The sequence below is a fragment of the Silurus meridionalis genome, chromosome 4 (assembly GCF_014805685.1).
Source record: "Silurus meridionalis isolate SWU-2019-XX chromosome 4, ASM1480568v1, whole genome shotgun sequence".
Lineage (NCBI taxonomy): Eukaryota > Metazoa > Chordata > Actinopteri > Siluriformes > Siluridae > Silurus > Silurus meridionalis.
In genome coordinates, this window is record NC_060887.1 from 27,789,789 (window position 1) to 27,810,388 (window position 20,600).

Consider the following 20,600-nt stretch of genomic DNA (forward strand, 5'->3'; position numbering starts at 1 on the left):
TCACTTACACATAGCCATGCAAACAGCATCACCTCTCCTTTTCTTTTCACACACACACAAATATACATATGCCTTCTTATTATCATTTGAAACACTAAACCCATCTGAGATTCAGATCCTAATGCCAACAATTAAAAGTTCTTCTAGAAGTTTACATCTGAATTGAATTGCTTTTCCCTGCGTAGTAGGGGTGTAGTAATACAGATATTTTCCATGTACCAAATGCAATCCTTTTTACATGCGGCACATGGTTACAATCTGAGTACCATCAGGAATGTATTAAGTGGTGAACCGCAAGTTTGTCTAGTCTCCGCCTTGAACTTTGAGTGCATTTATTATTATCGTTATTATTTTGAAAACATACACAACAATGCCAGGGGTATAAAAAAGAAACTAAAGATAGATCAGTGTCAGAATCCATCGCTCTAGCATTAGCCAATAACCAGAAAATGGAGCTTTGTAGTCTTTAGGGTTTTATGTCCAACTCCAAGAACTTCTCTTAAAAGGAGAAAATATTGACAATTCCACATATTGAGGGAGTGACTGAATGAGGGATGGAAGGAATTGAGACATTTGTTAAAGTATGCTGAAATAAGCAGAACAGTTAAGTAGGTCATAACGTAAAAAATGTACATATTACATGTAAAACACACACACACACACACACACACACACACACACACACACACACACACACACACACTTACTGTGTATATAGATCTGTAGTGAGGTCCCAAATTGGGTCTAACAACTGTAAACCATTTTATTTTTTTTTCCTTTATTTAATCTAATTAATTAGTTCCAATTTAATTGATTTCTCAATTTAAAAAATATAATAAAGTGTATTGCATTAAGTTGATTTATTATATAAAATTTTATACAATAATATTTTATATATTTAACCAGGCATTTTATTCAAAATTGTTTTAAAAATGTAAACTGTGTAAAAAGATGTTAATAATAATAAACTGCATTAATAAATGTTTTGCATTTCTTCCTAACCTTACCAAAATTAAACTGAACCATGACTTAAAATCTGAAGTACGTACAGAACTGTGAATTTTGTGTACCGTTACACCCCTAATGCATAGTATTCTGTTATGTATGACTTTGCAGTCCAAATGATGTCTAATGGCTTTTTTTTCCACTGAGTATTACATTCACCTAGTTTTCTATTTCTGTAATGAAATGTGAAAATGCGCTAAAGAAATCCATTAGTGAAATCTAATCACGTGTGATTATGAAAATGTCACTGCACTGCGCACAGTCAGTTCTTAAAGAGAGTTAGAGGAGCTCAAAGCGGAAGTCACATGTCACATAATATTATGTAGATTTAAACAGGCATGATGGCCCATTCATTATACCATAAGACTCTGAGGCTTCCAAACCCAATACTCAATCTAACCAAACCCTATAAATTTACACACACATGCATCCTAGAGACAGTGACATAGTGGTTCAAACTGAAAATCACCTCTTTGTTGGACAGGTCAGTCATATTTAAAACGTGAGCAGTTCATTAACTAAGGCTGATCATTGTGTCACTCTCGATTAGCTGCCTTTCCATCCTGAGCCTGCTGTACAAATCTCTCTAAACCACACACACACAGGGTGCAAGATGAAAAGAGGAAGGCTCTTATAGTGCAAATGATAAGAGGAAGTGCTCCAAAAGTACAAATTAAAATGGCTTGTTAAAATTGTTTATTTCTAAACTGCTGCGATAAACCAAAACCTCTTTAATATTACCAACATTTGGTCACCATTGTAGTGCCGCAGCTGCATCGGTAGCTACATGTTTACAGCCATGGTATTCTAGGTCTAATGCTATTCGAGGTCTCAATTCTAGATAGCAACTGAACCAATATCAAAATGTATTTATTGATAGAGAGCGCTTTTGTAAGTCATTCTGGCAAATGCCATGAATTTAATTGTAATTACTGAGTGTAAAAGGCAGTAATTAATTCCTCTCTCTTAAATAAAGGCTAACATATAATGTCTGGTATTTTACATTTAGCTTTTTACTTATACCCATTTAGAAACCCTGCATTATCATGTGCAGTGTTTTATATCAATGCCAGCAGCACAAAACAAGAAATATTGTTTACTTGTCACAGTGATGGGCAGCACAAAGTAGCCTAGCAGGTAGCACTGGCCCCCCATAGCTAATGTGCTCCTGAGCTCAGGGTATAGTGAGTGTGGGATTTCACATGTTCTCCCCTTGTCCATCTGGATTTCCTCTGGTTTCCTTAAAATGACAAAAACATGCAGGTATGTGCATTGACTATGTTAAATTGCATTTTGGTGTTGAATGAGTCTCTGAATGAGTGTGTATGGTGCCATGTTATGGTAAACATGACATCCAGTGTGAATTCTATCATTTTGCACCCAGTGTTAAGGCTCTGGAACCATCACAAACTTTGCCAGGAGAAAACGGTTACAGACTGCACACTGATTAATATGGCTGCATGACTGAAAACATTTCTAAATCTATTTCCTACTGTAAATTATGATCTATTATTACTCAGGAAAGGGTAGGGCAGAGGGTAGGATTCATTTCTAATTCAAAAGTGCACAGCATTAAATTGCTATCCTGCATTAATTTGTGTGAAGGGTCAAATTATTTGTTATTGCCCATTTAATATGATAGTACATTAGCATTATAGGAGGCTAATTAGAAGTCAGATTGAATGAGATGAAGTGCTTTTCAAATGCTAACCTTACAGAATCACTGCTTTTATACTTTGGAAATAATGGGTCCAGTTATTTATTTAAGATGGACATTATCAAGCATGGAATATTAATTACAGTTTCATGCAGACAGCTTGAATTCCAAAAATAATAATCATCCAAAAATACGCTGCTCCTACAAATGTGCATTGTTTTGTTGTGCATGTTTCTATTATCCAAAGAGACAAAATCCAATCAACTTATCTAGATTTGCAAATAAATATGTTGCTATGTGGTCCAATATTGTTTATATTTATTTATTTATTTATTTATTTATTTATTTATTTATTTATTTATTTAAGGCACATAAACATGAAGAAAGAAATTCATTTAGATACTGTATGTCCATGAGAAAATTCACCTCTGTTAATTCCAGTACTCAGAAAACTAAAAATAATCATAATGTGAGTATAGAGAGAGAAAAGGTAATGTGAATTCTATATGGTATAACATATATAGCTCCAGCTGAGTTAATAAGCTAAGTGTGGGTGGGTTTGAAGTGAGCATGTTGGTTAAAAAGAGACAGGAAGCAGAGTGTGTGTACAGTATGACCAGACAGGCTTGTGGAAGCCTGGCAGTGCTAAATACAGCCATCAGAAGGCAGGCAGGATTGTGAATGCCCTTAGGGGACTGACAGAACGCCTCATCACTTCCCCTCATTCTCAATTGGTCCCCTCATCTCCCATTATCACCACAGAGAGGCTTAGCACAGCATGAGGGAGCACAGGCACTGAGTGGAAAGACACCACAGCTGAGGACACTGCCAGAGCAGCAGTAGCAGCAGCCACATCTTATTGAATAAATGCAGCTGCATTGTGTTTATACCAAACTAATTTATTACAGCAAAACATGCACATGGTTCTAATAATGACAAGCTTTTGGTGTGTAAACAGTTTCAATTCAAATGAAGATTAAATACAAGACTGCAGGACAGATTTGCAATCATTGAACTCATTTTGCCCTCCAGCACACCTCTGCAGAACTAGCACAGGTGTCAAGATAACACAAAAAGTGTTATTCTGGGCTTATTAGATCACTGCAGCTTATTGGCAGAGGTGCAAGTCATGGCCACTGTGATTTCACCTGACATGTATGGTCATGTGCATCATCATTAAACGTATATACTGAAAAAAGATTTACAGAGAGCTGTGGTGACTTGACAGATAAGGCTTTAGGTTACTCTGGGTCAGACGGTTGGGTGTCAAGTCCCAACACTGCCAAGCTGCCACTGCTGGAACCCTGAGCAAGGTCTTTAACCTTCTCTACTCCCAAGGTGTCATGTCATGGCAAGTCCTGATCTCTGACCCCAAATTTTGGGATATAAAACATCTCACTATGCTGTACATTGTACATTACTGATAATGGCTTATTTTATAATCTTATACCTAATTAATATGCAACATCAGCTCGTAAACTGAAACTGCAGCCTTTGTGGACACATAGGGCAGCCTGGGAAGTGAACAATACAATAAATGAAAATGATAATGCAAGATTATTTAAAGAAAAAAAGGTAAATTATAAAGGTTAACATAAAAATAAAGTCACTATATATGCAGTATTTTTGAAATCCGGTCATTACACCCATACAGCAAGGTAGATCCACACTGTTTTCTCATGTGTTTGTATTTTAAACCATTGAGATTTCTCTTTACTGAAAAAAAGGGTCCAAACCTGCCACAGCACAACACTCCTGTGTACAATGTCCATGAAGACAAACTACAAGATTTCCTGAATTAAAATGTGTTCCTTTTGCTCAATTCACACATGAAGAAAGTTATAGGAATTGTGTGGGAAACACTCAATTGTATAAATCCTTTCTTGAGGTTGGAGACAACATCTGTACTGATTTGATTAGTTTTTGAATAGATGTGCAGTTGTGACATTGATAAATCTAGTAATTTAAAGAATATCATTACCCATGCGAGAAAAGCATACTAAGCTAACTAATGGTTGAGAAAGTTTGACTTTAGACTTTTTACAGCTGTAATTATAAAAAAAAAATTAAAAGAAATAAAAGAAAAAGAAAAAATTCAAACCTAAAGCTTAATGTACACTACAAGATGTCCCAGGCACAGGCTAATTTTTGTAATGCGGAAAGTTTGGTGACACCTTGTTTTTTTTAGTCTGGGAGTGATTGCTGAGCCTCTGATATTTGTATGCATGTTTAATTTTCTCAGCAATGAATCACGTACTGTGAACCCCTGTGCATCTTGTTGCAAACACAGTGATGAGAAACAGCCGTCGGGAATCTGAAAGGAAAACATACTGCTTTCAATCGCATCAGATCCCTAAACCCCAGTTTATCTTCGTCATCTATGTAAAGATGTTTGGTAGGGCAAAGGCAACATGTAAGCATCATTATATTGCTTTTAAAAGAACCTATTTGTCAGGTCAGACTCAATTGGATGTAAGAAACAGCAAATATAAAAACCAAACATGATTCCTGGCAGCACAAAATAAAACAAATAATAAATACAAACAAGTGCTACTTTTTTTTTACCTCTAGTTCTCTGTACAGAACAGTCTCACCAAACAATATTTCCTCCACGTTATCTTTTATTTCTGTACATATAAAGTCACATGGTAGACTGCTCTGACATGTTAAGTGGAAATTGAAAGATTGTGCAATGTGTTCTCATTGCTCAAACAATGATTTTGTACAAAGATTTTGTAACCTTCATCCAGTGCAGACAAGCAGCCATGGTTTTGTTACAAAAGTAGTCTAAAGAAAGTCATTTCTACATAGTATTTAGTAAAATACATTTATGTTTTGTTAAATGTTGAGATGCAAAAGCAGAGATCCCCATAATTTAGCAGCAGTTACATCTCTTTTTACCCCAGAAAGCCAAAATATACAACAGAGCAATTAAATACTCCAGGTTATAATTAGTGATGCTGTAAGCCCAAACTTTATAGCATTATCTAATTAACACAATATGGACAGAAGTACTGGGACAGCAGACTTTTCAAGCCAACTGTAGCTCTTCCACAAACCTTTATAAGAGTGTTAGGGGCACACAATTGTATACAATGTCTTTGGATGCAGAATCATTAAATATTCCCTTCATTAGAACTAGGAGACCCAAACCTGTTCCAGCATGACTACACCACTCTGCACAAAACCAGCTCCATGAAGATATGGTTTACATGGGTTGGAATGGACGATCTTGAGTGGCCTGCTATAAAGATCTGACCTCAACCCTACTGAACGTCTGAATGTTGACTGCACCCCAGGCCTCCTCAGCCTACATCAGTACCTGACTTTACTAACACCCTTGTGTCTGAATGAGCACAAATCTCCACGAGCACACCTTTTAAAATCTAGAGGAACATCTTCAGGGAAAGTGGAGAGTTTCATAACAGCAAATACGGGACAAAATGTTGAATAAGATACTCAAAAAAGATATGAATCTTATGGTCAGGTGTCAAACAAACATTTGTCTATTTAGTGTACTTTAGCACAAAAGAATAAGGTTTTAAACTGTAAGTTTCAACAGAACAACTGAGAAATCTTACGAATTTCAATAAAACAGTAGTTCGACTTCGTTCCATTTTAAACACTAACCGTTTACTGGATCGAAACTTCACCTTTATGATGCATCATACAATCTGATTATTGCAAATTGTTACAAATTTGCCAGTGTAAGACCCTGTTGAGCATAGAGGCTTTTTTGCCGTATTTCAGGAAGGCTGGCCACTATTTCACTCCTTCAAGCCAGTCTTTAAGAAGTCATTTCTCAGAGGCTTGGCAGCAGGAAACACACAAACTGTCAGAAAGTTAGGGTTATAGGATCCAAGGCAGATGCAAAAGGAGCAGGGGAGAAAGGCTGTGCAGAGCTGAATCGGGAAGCCGATTCAGGGAGTCGATTCAGGGAGTCGATTCCGGGAGCCGATTCAGAGAGCCGATTCAGAGAGCCGATTCAGAGAGCCGATGTGCGCGAAGGGGTGAGGATTCCGAGCCGGAAACCAGAGCGCGTTCAGCGCGAGCAGAGCAGAGCCGAGCCGAAACCAGAGCGCGTTCAGCGCGAGCAGAGCAGAGCCGAGCCGAAACCGAACACGCCCAGCGCGAGCAGAGCAGAGCAGAGCAGAGCAGAGCAGAGCCGAGCCGAAACCAGAGCGCGCTCAGCGCGAGCAGAGCAGAGCAGAGCAGAGCAGAGCCGAGCCGGAAACCAGAGCGCGTTCAGCGCGAGCCGGAAACCGAAGGACAGAATGTTCAGGTCAGAGACAACGAAACAAACAAAAGAACAAACAAACAAAACAGAATACGCTGGAGAGTGCTCAGGGCAAGCCTAAAGACAATCTGGCACTGACTGGAGGATTCAGGCGTCCTTATAAGTGCCAGAAAATCATACACCAAATCCGTGCAGCTGGTTGGGAGTGGGCGTTTCCTCTGTGGTTGAGGCGGTAATACCTGAAGTGCTCAAGCGGGCTGACAGTACCCCCCCGCCCAGGGCGGCCCCGGACGCCCCAACAGGCTGCCCCGGGTGGGCCCGATGAAAGCCAGCAATCAGGTCAGGGTCCAGGATAAAGCGGAGGGGACCCAGGAGCGCCTCAGGACCATAGCCTCCCAATCCACAAGGTACTGAAGGCCCCGCCACGACGACGGGAGCGGAGCAGGCGGCGACGGTGTAGGCAGGACCCCAGCAATGACCCGGCGGGCGGAGGGGGCCTGGCGGAGGGCACCAGGGAGCAGGCCTGAACGGGTCGAACCCTAGACACATGAAACGTAGGGTGGACCCGGAGCGCCCTGGGGAGCCTGAGCCGGAGGGCCACGGGATTAATAACCTTGGAAATGGGGAAGGGGCCGATAAAGCGCGGGCGAGCTTCCGACAGGTGGCCTTAAGGGAAGGTCCCAGTAGAGAGCCACACACGTTGCCCGGCACGGTAGCGGGGGCTAGGCACCGCCACGGTTGGCCCCTGGCAAAGCCTTATGCCATTCTTGAGCAGGGCTGCTCGGGCCGTCCTCCAGCCTCGACGGCAGCGACGAAAGAAAAGGGCGGCAGAAGGAACGGCGGACCGGGGTTCCTGGTTGGAGAAAACCGCGGCAGAAAACCGTGGACCACCTGGAAGGGCGCAAGTCCTGTGGCAGCAGTGGGAAGAGTGTTATGGGCATACTCAATCCATAAAAGTTTGTCCGACCAGGAGGAGGGTTCCCGACTGCAAAGGAGACGGAGACCGGTCTCAAGATCCTGGTTGAGCCTCTCGGTCTGTCCGCTCGCCTGGGGTGAAACCCAGATGAGAGGCTGGTCGAGATGCCCAGGAGGCGGCAGAACTCCCTCCAAAACTGCGCCGAGAATTGGGGTCCGCGGTCCGAGACGATATCTCTGGGGAAACCATGGAGGCGGAATATGTGCTGGAGGGCCAGCTTGGCGGTTTCCTTGGCAGACGGCAGCTTGGGCAGAGCGATGAAGTGGCCCATCTTAGAAAATCGATCAATGACCGTCATGACAACCGTGTTGCCACTGGAAATGGGCAGCCCGGTAGCGAAGTCCATGGCGATGTGCGACCACGGGCGTTTCGGGATAGGAAGGGGCGAAGAAGACCATGGGGCGGCCACGAGGGTTCTTGTGTTGGGCACAGTCGGGCAGGCCGCGACAAAGTCCCGGTGTCCTTTACTACAGAAGGCCACCAGAAGCGTGCCTTGACCAGAGACAAGGTGCGAGGCTGACCGGGTGACAGAAGAACAGGGAGTTGTGACACCACTGAAGAACTCCAGGGCGGAGACCCTCGGGACGAACAGGAGACCAGTAGGGCAACCCTCAGGGACAGGGCCCCTGTCTTGGGCATTCTTGACCCGCCTCCAAAGCGAGACTAAGGGTGTGGACCGACACAGACTTGGCAAGGATGGTCTCTGGGCATGGCTCCTCCTCCTCCAGGGCATGAACCCTAGAGAGCGCATCAGGCTTGACATTCCGGCTCCCAGGCCGGTACGAAGAGAGAACCGAAGCGGCCAAAGAAAAGGCCCCATCTAGCCTGTCGGGGTTGAGTCGTTTAGCCGATTGGAGGTACTCAAGGTTGCGATGATCCGTCCAGACCAGAAAGGGGACCTCCGCACCTCCAACCAATGGCGCCATTCCTCCAAGGCCAGTTTGACAGCCAGGAGCTCCCTCTCACCCACCGGTAGTTACGCTCAGAGGAGCTAAGGCGCCTGGAAAAAAGCGCAAGGATGCAGGCGGTTATCCTCAGGGCAGACCTGGGAGAGCACTGCCCCACCCCACACCGGAGGCGCCAACTTCAACCACGAACTGCCGAGCCGGGTCAGGAAAGATGAGGATGGGCGCCCGTGAATCGCCGCTAAGCTCCAGAAAAGCCTCCTCAGCCTCAGGGCCCCAGAAGAACGAGCGGAGGGAAGACGCCAGGAGGTGGAGGCGCCGCCACCGAACTATAGCCCTTACGAAGCGGCGATAAAAATTGGCGAAGCCCAAGAACCTTTGTAAATGGCGGCGGAGGTGGGGTCGGCCAGTCCCGATAGCCTGGACCCTGGCAGGGTCCATCCGGATATTACCGGCGGAAAGCAGGTATCCCAGGAACGAGGTTTGTGAGGTGTGGAACTCACATTTCTCAGGTTTAACATAAAGCCCGTTCTTGAGAAGTCTCTCCAAGACCTGACGCACCTGCCGGATGTGTTCGTCCATGGAGCAGGAGAAGATCAGGATATCATCCAGGTAGACAAACACAAACGTATTAAGCATGTCACGGAGGACCTCGTTGACCAGAGCCTGAAAGACGGCCGGAGCGTTGGTTAGGCCGAACGGCATGACGAGGTACTCGTAATGACCAGCTGGGGTATTGAAGGCGGTCTTCCATTCATCCCCTCCTGATACGCACCAGGTGGTATGCGTTGCGTAGATCCAGCTTAGTGAAGATCGTGGCACCATGCAGGAGTTCGAACGCCGAGGCCATAAGCGGCAAGGGTAACGGTTCCGGATAGTGATCGCATTAAGACCCCGGTAGTCAATACATGGGCGTAGGGACTTATCCTTCTTTTCGACAAAGAAGAAACCCGCACCAGCCGGGGAGGAGGATGGTCGGATGATCCCTGCTGCCAGAGACTCCTGGATATACTGGTTCATGCTAGTCCTCTCCGGGGCCGATAACTGATACAGGCGCCCCCTAGGGGACTGGCTCCGGGATGCAGGTCGATGGCACAGTCGGTGCCGGTGGGGAGGCAGGGAGGTAGCCAAGGCCTTACTGAACACGCGCGCAAGGCCATGATAGACCTCAGGAACCGACGCCATATCGGAGTGCTCGGGAGTGACAGCCGGCAGTGGCTTGGGTGGAGGAAGAGCAAGACAGTGGCCGAAGCAATGCACACCCCAATCAAGAATACGCCTGTCATCCAATCAACACGTGGGTTGTGTTTCCGAAGCCAAGGGAACCCGAGCATAATGGGGGCTTGGGAGAGGAGATGACCAGGAAGGAAAGCCACTCCCGATGTTGTTCCCCCACTGACATGAGCAGAGGCCTAGTGCGGTGCGTGGCCCGGCCCAAAAGGCTGCCGTCCAGGGCTCTGATCAGCAGAGCTTCAGGCAGGGGCTCCATGGGAACCAGCAGCTGCTGGGCAAGCTTGAGGTCGATGAACTCGGCATCAGCCCCGGAGTCGACGAAGGCAGCCAACTCCGTGCCATCGGGGCCAACCTGGAGGTGGACCAAGATAGTGGGTTTGGAGGAGCGGGGAAGCGCGGCTCGTGGGTGCTCCCTCCATTACCGACGAGCCTTGCCTTTACTGGGCAGGATGCGGCCATGTGCCCTTTACCTCCGCAGTAGAGGCAAAGACCTAGAGACCGACGTTTTTCCTTCTCAGCGGGGGTCAGGTGGTGGCGTCCTATCTCCATGGCCTGTGGCGGAGAGAAAGAACGGGTGCCAGAACCCGAAACACGAGGAGGAACCGCTCGCAGTTAAAGGACTGTGAGGACCTAGGCTCTGAGTTGGGTAACCACGCTCGGCGGCGTTCCCTTATGCGCCGATCGATGCGTGTAGCCAGGAGATCAGCGAATCCAGATCCCGGGTGGATCACGGCGGCAAGTTCGTCCTTAACAGCAGAGGAGAGGCCCTGGAGGAAAGTGTCATAAGCGCGATGCGATCCCATCCGCTGTCAGTGGCCTGGGTCCGGAACTCAGCCGCGTACTCCGCAACAGGCGTTGCCCTGTGCGGCCGAGACCAGGAGCGGGCGGCATCTTGGCGTGGCGTGGGCGTGCGAAGACCTTCCGGAGTTCCGCAGAAAAGCCGCGAACGATCCGCAGTTGGGTGATCGGCTTTCCCACTCCGCAGTGGCCCACCTTAGGGCTCGGCCTGACAGGAGGGAAATGACGTAGGCCACCTTGGAGCGCTCTGTACCGAATTGAGAGGGTTGCATGCTAAAAATCAGGTCGCACTGCATAATAAATGAACGGCAGGAGTCAGGGTCGCCCGAAAACCGGGCTGGCTGCGCGAGCTGAGGCTCACGCATGGCTGAAGGGGCGATAGGAGGAGCAGGGGCCTGCCGGGCCGGAGCAGCAGATGATGATGGCGGCAAAGCACCTGTGGTGAGCCGGTCGCCAAAACGCAGCGCAAAAATCCCATGATTTCCTGCACGCCAGTAGAGAGGTTCTGGATTTGTTGCTCCTGCGCCGCTTGTTGGCGAGCCAAGGCCGTTAAAGCGGCGCTAGAGGCAGGTACATCCACGGGATCCATGTTGGCCAGATTGTTCTGTCAGAAAGTTAGGGTTATAGGATCCAAGGCAGATGCAAAAGGAGCAGGGAGAAAGGCTGTGCAGAGCTGAATCGGGAAGCCGATTCAGGAGTCGATTCAGGAGTCGATTCCGGGAGCCGATTCAGAGAGCCGATTCAGAGAGCCGATTCAGAGAGCCGATGTGCGCGAAGGGTGAGGATTCCGAGCCGGAAACCAGAGCGCGTTCAGCGCGAGCAGAGCAGAGCCGAGCCGAACCGGAAACCGGGCGCGTTCAGCGCGAGCAGAGCAGAGCCGAGCCGAACCGGAACACGCCCAGCGCGAGCAGAGCAGAGCAGAGCCGAGCCGAGCCGAACCGGAAACCGGGCGCGTTCAGCGCGAGCAGAGCAGAGCAGAGCCGAGCCGAACCGGAAACCGGGCGCGTTCAGCGCGAGCCGGAAACCGAAGGACAGAATGTTCAGGTCAGAGACAACGAAACAAACAAAAGAACAAACAAACAAAACAGAATACGCTGGAGAGTGCTCAGGGCAAGCCTAAAGACAATCTGGCACTGACTGGAGGATTCAGGCGTCCTTATAAGTGCCAGAAAATCATACACCAAATCCGTGCAGCTGGTTGGGAGTGGGCGTTTCCTCTGTGGTTGAGGCGGTAATACCTGAAGTGCTCAAGCGGGCTGACAACAAACTATACAAACTCACACTCCACACACTTCTCAGTGAAACTGCCATGTCATCTAAAAAACTCATTATTGATATAAATCACCCAACTCTCTTTCCAAAACACACCAGTTCTGCCCTCCTCTGCCACCACAAACCATCACACATAGCACTGAGCCCTAGCGATAAGCTGGTAAAAAAAAAAAGTGAATAATTCTCCAGAAACTCAATGTTTTTGTGTGCACAATGACCATGCAAATATAAAGCCATCTGAACAGCACAGCAGGTGTCCTAAAAAACAGGCGAGAGTAGACGTTTCAGTCTTGTGTCAGCGCACAGTGGTCAGAGATCTCATAAAAGCTCCTTCAAGCCTTAACAAGCACCATTTACACAATCAGACTGCAGTGGGTCTATTTATGAGGCAGCCCTCAATAATTATTCAGAGAAAACACTGAGATGTGGTTTTGTGTCCAGTTCATGGCACTATACCCAAGCTGTGAACCTACACAATCACTCACTTACACACACACACACACACACACAGACCATACTTTGGAAATATGGCACTATAACAAGCAGGCCATTGTAAAAAGGCTTGGTAATGATGACAAACACAAAGAGTCAGATCTAACTGTAATCTCGTGCTCAATCTTGGACTGTCTTTTCGCAGCGAATCTTCTCCTGTGCTATCAGTGCAGGAACTAAACATAGCTCTGCACTGTTTTCAAAATAATTGGAGTGTAAAAAAAAAAACATGGATATACATGGAACTGAACAGACTTCAGTAAGGTTAACGATCTGCTATATGCGTTTTTCCCCTTTAGTCTATGACGCATGTGGACAGAATATTCTAACAGAAATACCTATTAAGTAAAAGCAGGATCATTTGTTCATCAGTGGTCACATCCTTCATATCCACATGTGTACTGACTGTGAGCTAAACATTCTGATACAGTCAATGACATATTCAATATACATATCAGTTTTAACAATACTAAAAGATACAAGTAATATAACTAAAAAATTTAAACTCAAGAAAAGACATTGTTTTTGTATTATTTACTCTAAAATAAATCAATTTCTGCTGAGGAGTAAATTAGGACATCCCAATTTTTATTCCTACTTAAAATGGCTAAAATCGCACACAGGTGTAAGCATTCACTTGTGAAATGCCATTACCAAAGCAAAAAACCTAATGAACACAATTCAACAAGTCCTCTTTCACAGCAGCCACAGCTGCACCGTCCGCATACATCATCTCTAGCAGAAGCATCAATATTATGCTCATAAAATGACCCTGGGTTTTCTGTGCATTATGGTTTTTCTGATGATTTAAAAGGCAAATTTTGTTTTTGTGCTAATGCTACAGGAAAGAAATACGAACGTATAAATAGTCCAGGAAAGTACTTGACAACTGATTTGAATGCTGCTTGTGAGCTCTGACTAGTGCTCTCTCTGACCATTCAATCAAAGGATGTGAAAAAAAACGGTTATTGAATGCCTGCTTGATGGCCCAGGTGTTGCTAGCTCGAAATCTGATTGGTTAAAGCAACAGCTTCATTCAACATGGATTTTATGCTGCAGGGACCCATGCTGCTGATTTACAGCAGATTCCTTTGACCCTGGAATACATGATGGCATGGCTGAAATCTGATTGGATAGAAACACTTAAATAGACACTCCTAAAAGCAGTGCAACTAATAGAAAACCTACAGTATGAAATAAGGAGAAGAGAATACTAGGTATAATTTAATACATATAAGTCAGTGATCATAAGTCAGAGAAGGTGCTGATGGCCCACCACTGATGGTCATTAATATTCCCAAAATTAGTTCCCAAATATATACACTGATTTTTTAATTGCTCACATTTAATTGGTCATCCTTTATACACACCAGCAGATTATAATTATTTTTTTTTGTAAACAAACCAAAAAAGAAAGAAAAAAAAAAAAAATCATACCAAATACTTGTATACCACTTATTTTAAAAGTGGCCCAAATGTAAGATTGTTATGAAGGTTTAACTGTGGCTGTGTTCAGGAAGACCGGTTCAAATGATTTCAGGGTCAGATGAAGGTGGTTCAGCAATGAGCCAGCTCTCTCAATAACCTCAGGGCAGGGTGACAAAGAAGATCAAGACTCTCACTACAAAGCTGATTTAGGTGAAAACACCTCCTGGGACAAGGCAAAGATGGTCTCTTATTTTGACATCACTGTCAATGGGAAGCAGATTTATAGATTGGACAGACGTTCAGCCACATGAGCATCAATATAATTTAAAACACAGTCTGTCCACACGGTGAGAGGAGAATTCAGAATGCACAATAACCTTCACCCAGACAAAGAGGAAAAGACCTTGATGATTTCATTTGCTTGAAAGAACATAGGTGACCTGCTAGGCATTTAATTCAATTCTCAGTGATGGATGAAAGAAGAGATTTATTTAATTATTTATTTTAATGTCAAATGTACTGGATATATATATAAATTAGCAAAGCAATCAAAGACGGACCTATTTAGTCAACTTCAAATGAATTTGATATATCTATCAAATTTAAAATAACCTTATATTTGCCTTAAAATGGTATATATTCTCAGTTTGCTGTAATGATTCCTTGAGTAACTCAAATTAATTGACCAAACAATACAAAAAAATTATACAAATTAAGTAGCCTTGATGCTTTGTTAATTCCATATAACTACACACGGAGCACTGTGTTTCCCACCAATCATTACTACTGACGCACTGCTAAACTCCGGAGCGCTCAGGACAGGAACACAGAAGAATGAAAAAATGAAGGAATGGAGAGAAAACAGCGAGGGGGTGAAGAGAAGATTCAGACCAAAGAAAACGCAAGAAAGTTTCCAAAGTTTGGAATCATTTCAAATTAAAACTAAGAAAACACTAATACAGTGCGTTTACCATTTTGAAAGTAATTTGAAATTTATTTTTATATTTTTATTCAAATACTGTATATACTGTAGTCACAAGTCCCTCTGTAGTGACCGTGTAGAGCAGGTAGTGGAGCAGGTAGAGCAGGTAAGTGGAGCAGGTAGAACAGGTAGTGGAGCAGGTAGTGGGGCAGGTAGAGCAGATAGTGAAGCAGATAGAGCAGGTTGTGGAGCAGGTAGAGCAGGTAGTGAAGCAGGTAGAGCAGGTATTGAAGCAGGTAGAGCAGATAGTGGAGCAGGTAGAGCAGATAGTAAAGCAGGTAGAGCAGGTTGGGAAGCAGGTAGAGAAGGTAGTGGAGCAGATAGAGCAGATAGTGAAGCAGGTAGAGCAGGCAGTGGAGCAGGTAGAGCAGGTTGTGGAGCAGGTAGAGCAGGTAGTGAAGCAGGTAGAGCAGATAGTGGAGCAGGTAGAGCAGGTTGGGATGCAGGTAGAGCAGGTAGTGGAGCAAATAGAGCAGATAGTGAAGCAGGTAGAGCAGCTAGTGAAGCAGGTACAGCAGGTAGTAGAGCAGGTAGAGCAGGTAGAACAGGTAGTGGAGCAGGTAGAGCAAGTAGTGGAGCACGTTGGTAATAAATACATAGATTCAGTTCGAAGAAAATTTCAAGCAGCTTTACCAGAGACAAGAAAACCGCATCACGATACTGTGCGAGAATAAATAAATACATGTGAGAATAATTGAGTTTCTTTAAATGAATAGATTTCCCACACAGTATTTGTATTTTGATGTAATATGGCAATCAAATCCACTAAATGGGTTTAGTTTTTTAACGAATTGCAATTTCAGCAATAAAAATGTAAATTTTTCAGAAAAGAAAAACAAATTACTTGTTTATTTTAAGAGACCTGATTTATTTTCTCTCTCTCATTTAGTATTGTGACATGATGTGACATTACTATAAGATGAAAAACAACTGCCTAATAAACAAAGCATTGTTCAGAGACCCTGTGAATTAAGAGGAATGGCACTTCCAAACTTTCTTTATTATTGCTAATGTGAGGGCAATGTTATTCTGGGTGAAGTATGATGTCAATCAACCCATCTGGGTATCTATAGGGGAAGCATCATATAGGACAGTTTGCTCCGCCCTATACAGATAATGCTTTCGTCGTTTGGTTAAAGTGTGGGGTTGTCATTATATGATCTCTAGATTGATAATATTTTTGGCTCATTTGAACAACTTGTACAAGTTAACATTTAACATTCCCAGGTGAGGAATTGTATTTCCTGTAATTCTGACTCTTTCCCTTTGTCTCCTAGATTCCATTTATAGATGTAAACCAGACGCTAAACAGATGATTAGTGCTATATGTGTTATTTAATACAAGTAAAGAACAATAAATAAATAGTGTACCATGCATGTATGTATATATATGTTTCTTGTTAGGAATTTCTAATAAAAAATACTATTAGATTAAAGATTAAAAAATAAATAAATAAAAATCAGTTACTCTGCTGCTCATTCATTATAATAAAAAATCCAACTCAATGATTAACAAATTTATATATATATATATATATATATATATATATATATATATATATATATATATATATATATATATATATATATATAAATAAATAAACTGCAGAATATTCTCTCCATTTACCTCTCTATTAATCTACCAGTACTATACGCACACCTTCCTGTTTCACCCTCAACCCCTTTGTCTTTCTATCAATAATATTCTATGTCCACTAGTTGTGTCACTCTCTCACTATATTTTAATTCCTACTTGAATCACTTTATTTGTAATATATCTTTCTAATAGTAAATATCTGTATGTGCTTCTGTCTGCCTGTCTTTGTCATGACAAACTTTACCTATCTAGTTACCATGCTTATGAATTTTAAAGTAGAATAAAATCGATGGGATTGTGTAAAACTACTGCCTGAGGATAGCAAATTTTTCTAAAATACAGTGATGTGGGGAAAAATGCAGAACTGTCACATCTCCAGGTTCTCTAGATCGATTTTGAGCTTGAGCTACTATCTTTATAGGAGTTTTACATATTCATTCTGCATCTGTGTGGGTTTCCTCTGGGTTCTCCAATTTCCTCCCCACTCCTTAAACATGCTTGTGGGTGGACTGGCTACACTAAATTGTCGAACATACTACTGTATATGTGTGTGTATGCATAGTGCCCCTGTATTTGGCTGGCATCTCATCCAGTGTGTGTTCCTGCCCTGTTCTTGGGACTGATTCTAGATCTACTGCAATCCTGACTAAGATAATGCAGTTGCTGAAGAGTAGTGGATGAATAAAAACAATTGGTTACAAAAACCACGAAGGAGCTGTTACACTATATTTAACAAAATTATATATCAAGTTAATTCAAATATACAGGCACGTAATAGCTAATTATGGGACATAGAATAAATGTGTTTTTAAAAATGTTTAGCATTTCTGTATGTTCTGTGTGTACCGGTATATGTGTCCGGTACATAGTTTCTGGATTGGGCTTTTATCTTTTAATTCAAATCTAATAATTATCTATGTGTTCTCTAAATCTAAATCTGCCACCTTTTAACACATAGCGGGGCATGAAATCATACTATCTATATGTGTATATTTACATAAGCCGCTGTGGCAGTTCGTCTCACTCATCTGTGCTGAACATAGCTATGGAGCTTCTTTGATCTCTTAGAGCTTCCTGGAATTAGTAAGGGTTGAGGACAGATGGCCTACTGGACATCCAAGCTTCAGCCTTCTGGTTCTCTCCAATTGACACATATGTTTCTCACTGAAGCAAATGCTTCCTGGTGATGGGTTTCCAACGGTACACAAAATTCATGGTTCGGTATGTACATTGGATTTTAAGTCACGTTTCGGTTCAATTTCGGTACGGTTAGTGGAAAAAAGTTCACAGCATAAAATTGCTTGTTGTTTTATCTTATCGCAGTTTATTATTACTAACATTTGTGAACAATAGTATAAATTTGAAACATTAAACACATGCAAACAATTTTAATTAAAATGCTTGCTTGGTTAAATAATATAAAATAATATAAAATAATATTTTATATAAATAAAATATATCAAATTAAAGCAAAACTTATTATGCTGATTAAATGATTTAATGTATTAACTTGGCACAAATGAAAGGGATTAAATCATTTAATGAAAAAAATATTTAATAGTTTACATTTGTTAGATCCCACATGGGTAATACAAATGTCTATGTAAGTGTGTGTGTGTGTGTGTGTGTGTGTGTGTGTGTGTGTGTGTGTGTGTTTTACATGTACATTATTTATAAATTTCTAAAGATAAAAACTTCTTGTTCTTATTTAAGCATACTTCAACAAATGTCTTAATTCCTTCCATTCATCATTTATTCACTCCCTCAATATGTGGAAATGTCAGGATTTTCTCTTTCTAAGAGAAATTTTTGAAGCTGGACATAAAACTTTAAAGAATCCATAGTGCTAGCCGCTAGCCACTTCCTTAGTAGCGGCTAATGATATCTTTATGGATTCTTTAGCGTTTTCATGGATGCGCAAAACAAATCTTATTTTCGGTATGGAGTGTGTAGCCACGCTAACTCTAGTTTCTTTTTTAAAACCCTGACATTGTTGTGTTTTCAAATTTAATGAAAAACAAAATGCACTCAATGTGAGAGGCAGAGACTAAACAAACTTGCAGTCCACCACTTAATACATTCCTGAGGGAACTCAGATTTTAACTTTTAATGTTCTGCATGCAAAAAGGATTGCATTCGGTAGACATGTGTACCAAACTGAAAGCACTGTACCTTAAAAGTTTGGTACGAATATGTGTACCATTAAGCCCCCTAGTTTCCCACAATCCAACACACTTATCACTATGGTTACTTAGGTGCTATGTGTAAGCTAACATACATGGAATCACACATGCAGATCAGTTTTAACAGACATTCTTTCACTGATAACATTATGGCAAGTAGTTAAATAAATGCTGTATGAATTCCTATTTTTGTAATTTCTTTAACCTGTCATAGTTACACAACAATTAAAAGAATGTCAAATATATCTAAATAAACACAAATTATTTCATGAGAAATTGTCTTACTATGACTTAAGAAGACACAATGATTTGAATTGTGTTTCAGGCAACCCAAACAACCATCCTGGAAAAACAGCTTGCTATGCATGAAAAAAATAATCCATAATGATTAACCCCACTTTTAGATCATTAGAATCAGAATTTGTGTGTCACAAACACCAGCACAGTCAGAGCGACCCAGATAAACCCTGCCATCTCCAGCGGATTGGACATGCTGGCTGATTTCAACAGCCAAAGCTCCTCTGAGCAACCAGAAGGGAATGATACAGCAGAGTGATCAGCCTGGAATTGTAGCTGCATGCGCCTATGTCCTCTGGTGTTGTGGACATTGGGCTTTTATGTATCTGTAGACCTGTCTAATTATTATTATATATAAACCATGGTAAAATTTCCAAGCCTAGTGTAGCATCATTAACGACTATTTTAACAAAATAATTTCACCAGTTGGAAAAACACTCTCTGTGACACACTGTGTCTACTCTTTTTACATTTTCAATGTACTCCAACAGCATTTTTTTTTTTTTTTTTTTGCAGCGCTTAAATACAGCTTGCCATACAAGCCAATGTGTAAATTCACACGATTTCATCCCATTTGGAAAATAATTAGCAGGCGAACAGAATGTAGCATCTCTGTCATTAACAGACTGTTTAGCTTGCGTGCTTACTAATGGCTAAGGCTTTTCATGCGATATAATACTGGAGATAAATCAGTTACAAAAACATGACGTTAATTAACATCCGTGTGTGTTCTATGAATTATAAACTCTTAACTCTTGTTAAGAAGGTGTGCATTATTTTACGCGTGTTAATTACATCTAAACAAATATAGACAATATTCTTAAGAAATTGAAAGAACCCTAAAGAACCCAGGATGATCTGAATCTTGTTTCAAGCAAACCAAATCACATTAACCCCAATTGTAAAGCTTTAATTTCTACTAATACAATTAAAATGAGATTTGGCATGACAGTATTTTCGGCCTTAATAATAATTTAATAGTAATGCGTTCATTGTAATACGTTATTTGTTTCTATAGTAACAGCTTATATTCAGGGATTTGTATGACTGACACTTAAAGACTATGGTAATGGGAAATTAGGATGTTGTTCAACAATGAAAACCTGTACTCACTTGGTGTAGTGAAGGTTTCTGTTAGGAAACATTTATTTAACAGGTATGGATGAAGTTTAAAAAAAAAGAGATATGCTGTTGAGGGAATGTCTGTTTTTTCGAGGCAATGACATTAGAGATAACTAGAGCTAACTTGTCTCTTTTAGATGTTCCACTAATATTGACTTTAACTATTTCGACTGTGCAATGTGTCATTTATTAACATGCTAAACAGACCATTAAAAAATAAAAATAATACACTAGACCAAATGATTATATTAACAAAGTCTATTTCAGAGCAGCAATGGCATTACATAAAGCTTCCCTCTGCATGCATTATGTGTTATAACCACATTGTCTGGATTGTGCTATTATGTTACAGACATATAATATGTTTTTTTTTTACCCCAGATTGTGGTTCTATCACCACTGAAACATCATAATCC

General features: G+C 42.2%; 1 protein-coding gene across 2 annotated transcripts in view; it reads right to left on the bottom strand.

The window, feature by feature from the left end:
* Nucleotides 1–20,600, bottom strand: part of tsnare1 (T-SNARE Domain Containing 1) — a 136,565-nt gene that overhangs the window by 99,167 nt on the left and 16,798 nt on the right. For both annotated transcript variants that reach the window (XM_046848242.1, XM_046848243.1), the window contains exon 2: nt 4,837–4,848. The gene's annotated coding sequence lies outside the window, so the exon portion shown is untranslated. The remainder of the gene's footprint in view (nt 1–4,836; nt 4,849–20,600) is intronic.